The following is a 5,581-nucleotide window of genomic DNA, read 5'->3' as shown; positions in this document are numbered from 1 at the left end:
ACTGATGCATAGATAGAATAAAAGTGATGGAATTGAACACAGAGCTTGGAAACAGACCTAGGCATGGATGAAAATTTATCTATAGCACAGCTGTCTCTGCTGTCTGTGCAGATCAGAAAGGGAAAGGATGACTATTGAATAGAATGATCTGTTCCATCCATAGGTATCAACCCTAAATTAATGCTCCCCAATGTTTTTCACAGGTTGGCAAAACATCTGTTTCATGGGATGTCTATTTGGCAGACTGGGATTAATGGGAGGGGATTTGAGGCCTTTAAGCAGAGCTTGGTTAAAAAAAAATTTTTTTCTTTATATAATACTTTAAAAAATTAAGATTATATGGTAAATATAAAATTAAATATTGGGAAATTTATAACACTTCCTTAAAAAGTATTTCTAAAGTGTTGAGAAACTTGAGCTTCCATCTGCAAACTTTTAAATAGATTTTATCTTTGAAATGACTACCTGCAGCTCCTGATCAAGACTTTTATCTTTCGGATTGCTAATAGTCACCATCAGTGAAAAATTTGCACAAATGGATGGCTAAAATTTCTAAATATTTAAAAAATCACTCAGAAATTTAAGACATTTAAAACTGCATTTAAAGAAGCTTTTTTTTTTTTTTTTTTTTTACATTGGCAAAAGTCGAGATTTCTTGTCAAAATACCAGGGGATTAAGAATCCAATCTATCTTTTTCATGTCAAGTCTCTCGAATGTTGAAGCTGTAATTGACAGAATGCCCCTGCACTGTTCCAGCAGCTACCACCTGTTTTTATGCATTTATGGAATGTCCACTTGGAACACCCAGCTCTGCAGAGAATGGCCGTAGCTCAAGGGTTTCATTAAGCCATTTTAAGGTAGCAAATTGTTAATGTGATCATGGTTAACTAGGGTTAAGAAAACAGGTTTGGAAAGATTATTTGATAAAAAGAAAAAGAATTTGATGATTTTTGACACAGTAGAGATTTCAGAGTTCACATTACTGATTGGAGAAAAAAAAAAAAACTGACAAGATACAATGAGACTTGTTTGAGGTAATATAGCTGGTCATGGCAGAGGCAGAAATTAGGGCCCCGCTGGGCGCGGTGGCTTATGCCTGTAATCCCAGCACTTTGGGAGGCTGCAGCGGGCAGATCACCTGAGGTTGGGAGTTCGAGACCAGCCTGACCAACATGGAGAAACCCATCTCTACTAAAAATATAAAAAATTAGCTGGGTGTGGTGGTGCATGACTGTAATCCCAGCTACTTGGGAGGCTGAGGCAGGGGAATCTTCTTGAATCCAGGAGGCAGAGGTTGCAGCAAGCCGAGATTGCGCCACTGCACTCCAGCCTGGGCAACAAGAGTGAAACTCTGTCTCAAAAAAACCGAAGAAGAAATAATAAGAAATTAGGACCCAGGTAGGTGCTTTGAGCAAGTCCAGTGCTATTTCTGGAAGACCAGACATACATTCTTTGACAAAAAAAGGAAGGGGCAGGTGAAGTGGCTGTGTGGTTCTTTTTCCTGCTGAACTTTAAGCCCATACAATTCCAATTACTTCATCTTCTCCTTAAGACTTTTACACCCCCGAGCCCCACGCCCTCCCCGTGCCCCCAGGGTAGAATCAGTTGGTTCCGCTTTGTTCCCATAACACTGAATTCTAGGTTCTGTTAATTCCTGTACTTACCTTATTGCCTTATGGTTAGTTGGGCTCCCATCTATCTTCTGAGCTAGCTATGGGGTCAAAGATGACTAGTTATTCATTTCCATAGCCCCAAGGGCTAGCACAATGCCTGGTACAAAATAAGCATTTAACAAATGCTTAGAGAATAAATGAAATAACAGCAACTCCTTTTCACTATTAAAGTCTTAGCAGAGATAAATTAGTGCCTACCCAGTTCTCCTACGGGGGAAAGTTCTGTAGGAACCATTTTCCCCTTTTCAGCTTCTTCCTTCATTTCCTCTCTATCCTTGGGTGGCTGCGCACCTTAGTGAGTATGCAACGCCCCCAGGAGCCCACCTGCTACAAATTTCTCGGTCTTAAAGGAAGGATGCTGAAATTGAACCCAGCTGGGCAGGTTTCCCAAAGCCCTCCCCCTTGCCATTTCCTCAGGAGCATCTCGTTATCCTTTTCTTCTTTTGCTTGTTGGGCCTCTGCAAATGGTGAGAGGAAAAGGGCTGTTTTCTAAGAGCAGGACATTCCAGGTGGGGCTTAGGAGCAACATGACATCCTGTTCTGTATGTGCCTTAGAAGGGTCTGGGATTTTTATAGTTTAAGGTAACCTGCAGAGAACTATTAATGCCACAAGGGAAGGAACCAGGGGGGACAATTCCTGTGGAGAGGAAGACAGAAGTTTGCTTACTGACAGCAGAAAAAATATTCATCATTCAAAGAAATGTCTGGGAATGGGGCTGAAAAAGATGGGATGACTAAAGGTTGAAGGGGAACTATAAAGACATCTTAGTAGGCCCTCACCCATAAACATCACATAATAAGGCTTCTTTGAGAGCATAACTTACCGCTCCCCCCGGGTTCTCTTTCTGCTCCAGCCACACTGATTTTGCTGGCACTGAAGTTCCCAGACAGTCTCACCTCTTCTTTTGGTAACGGCCAAACCATACTTTTTTCTTTTTTTTTCTTTTTGAGACGGAATCTGGCTCTGTTGCTCAGGCTGGAGTGCAGTGGCGTGATCTCGGCTGACTACAACCTCCGCCTCCCAGGTTCAAGTGATTTTCCTGCCTCAGCCTTCTGAGTAGCTGGGATTACAGGTGCAACACACCTGGCTAATTTTTGTATTTTTAGTAGAGACAGGGGTTTCACTATGTTGGTCAGGCTGTCTCGAACTGCTGACCTCGAGATCTGCCTGCCTCAGCCTCCCAAAGTGGTGGGATCTGCCTGCCTCAGCCTCCCAAAGTGGTGGGATTTCAGGCGTGAGTCACCATGCCCCGCCCAACCCATACTCTTAAAGGAAGTGAAAGCTGGCCCAAGGACCTTCACATTCCTATGATGACTGTAAATGTTTTATCCTAACTCAGGGAGCATTTTCCCCTGAGAAATGTCTTCTTTCTTATCAGAATGTGATTTATCCCTGCACTTTGCAGGTGATACCTTCCCTATTCCCTTTTCCTCATAACTGCAATTACCCATCACTTTGATATTGATCTTTGGCAACCATCTCTATTTTCTTCTTCTTGTCAAAGATTTTGAGCAGCAAATAATAGGTGCTCTAGGACATATTTATGTCATTTTTCTTTGAAAGCTGGAGAGAGTATAGCATTATAGAATTTTAGTGCTGCAAGTAATTAGGGCAATTCATAAATCTATGGTTATGGTCTTGTAGATGAGGGGGGAAAATTCCTGTTCCTCTGCCCTTCTAAATTCTCCACTGGGGCCCTTGTAACAAAAGACAGATTTAAAAGTGAAAAATAAATAGAAGTATATTAACATGTGTACCTCATATGTACATGGAAGGCTTAGAATTTGGGCTTAATTAAATGCCATCCTCAGCTAAGATAAAGGAAGAAAGCTATGGAGGAGGCGGGTTACGAGAAGATGAAACTGTCCAGCTTATTACGAAGTTTAAGTCCCGGGACCAACATCTTTCTGGTACAGGGAGGAAAATACCCTCACAAATGGAAATTTCCTTATAGAAAAAAATATCTTGGGCCTGGCGTGGTGGCTCATGCCTATAATCCCAGCGCTTTGGGAGGCCAAGGTGGGTGGATCATGAGGTCAGGAGTTCGAGACCAGCTTGGCCAATATGGTGAAACCCCATCTCTACTAAAAATACAAAAAGTTAGCAGGGCACAGTGGCACACGCCTATAGTCCCAGATGCTTGGGAGGCTAAGGCAGGAGAATCACTTGAACCCAGGAGGTGGAGGTTGCAGTGACCTGAGATCTCACTACTGCACTCCAGCCTGGGTGACAGAGCAAGACTCTGTCTCAAAAAAAAAAAAAAAAAAAAAAGTATCTTACGCTGTTGCAGAGCCTCTACTATCTGCTGTTTTTCAAAATAACTACCGTGCCAGAAAAGCATATTTAGAGTAGCATAGTCTGATCGGCTACAGGTTGCCTCCACAAAGTAGTACATGAAACACTGACATAGATGTAGTACATAAAACTAAGGCTGTTGATGCAAATGAAATATTCATGAACCTCATTTCTTATGCATATTTCTGGCAAAAGGAGACATTCAGATTTACCAGAATTAAAGCACAATTTTAGAGCAAGAAAGTCTCTGTGTGAAAATACTATATACTATGCTTTTGTATCTATAAACTTTTTTAAAATGAAAATACGAAGTTGTACAGAAGAACTTTGATACATTTAAGGGTTTCGTTTGTTAGATCAGTACTTGGTGCTCATTTCAACTAGCAGGCAAATCTCAAGAACATAACTTCAAACTACATAGGTTTAAATCAGATGGCCAGATTTGGTTTTTTTTGGAAGGACATTTGATTTTATGACAAATGAATAAAATATTACTGATAGTATTTTAAGGTACGGAGACCAGTTCCATGGGTGGGCAGAGGAAGAGAAAATGGCTCTCTTACCTGGTATAAGATGCTTAAGTGCAGCTGGAAAATACATGTCAAATGAATGACTAGACTATATCTTACCATGTGCCTGTCTCTTTATGACCAAAGAACTGGGACCACTGCCACAGAATCCCAAACCTCGTGTGAGGGCAACCAGCATTAAGCCTTAAATTCCAGTAATTTCTGAAAGGAGCTAAAAGAATCTTACATATCACAAAAAGAGGGCTGTGAAACTTTATGCAACAAAACTCACTTAAAAATAGTCACACTTAAAGCTATGTATTTTCAGCTAGGTGTGGCGGCTCACTCCTGCAATCCCAGCACTTTGGGAGGCTGGTGGGGGTGGGGGGAGGCGGTGCATCACTTGCAGTTAGGGGTTCGAGACCAGCCTGGCCAATATGGTAAAATCCCATCTCTACTAAAAATATAATAATCGGCTGGGGATGGTGGCTCACGCCTGTAATTCCAGCTACTCAAGAGGCTGAGGTGGGAGAATCACTTGAACCTGGGAGGCAGAGGTTGCAGTAAGCGGAGATCATGCCACTGTCCTCCAGCCTGGGCAACAGTGCGAGACTCTGTCTCCAAAAAATAAAAAAAGCAAGCTATGTATTTTCATTATGTATAGACATCTCCTGGATAATATCAGTAATCTATAAAAATGAAAATGTGCTGTGTGAAAATGCTAATAGAATTCATGATATACCTCAGTCAAATCCCTTAATTTCCTTCAAAGACAATGGAAATGCAATAAAACTCTCATGTTAGAATATAAAAGGCTTAAAACACCTCTTGGTGATCAAAGTGGCTTTGTGTGCAGTAGCATCTTCTCTTCCACGTTTGTTTTTCTCACACATACTCACCTACCTTCCTTCTGTACAGTTTTAGACACTTGCTGTACGTTTTTGGGGCTTGCACAACACTAGAAGAAAACAAGGTCTAGACAGGAAAGGCACTGTGAAAATGCATTAACAGCACATGCTGGGAACTGGAAACAGCTGGAAACTGGTCACACAATTCTCCTACACAAACATCATCAGCTACAAGATATTGCAAGAGACAGGTA

The sequence above is a fragment of the Cebus imitator genome, unplaced genomic scaffold, assembly GCF_001604975.1.
Source record: "Cebus imitator isolate Cc_AM_T3 unplaced genomic scaffold, Cebus_imitator-1.0 Scaffold88, whole genome shotgun sequence".
Classification (NCBI taxonomy): domain Eukaryota; kingdom Metazoa; phylum Chordata; class Mammalia; order Primates; family Cebidae; genus Cebus; species Cebus imitator.
Note: the sequence above shows the minus strand (reverse complement) of the source record.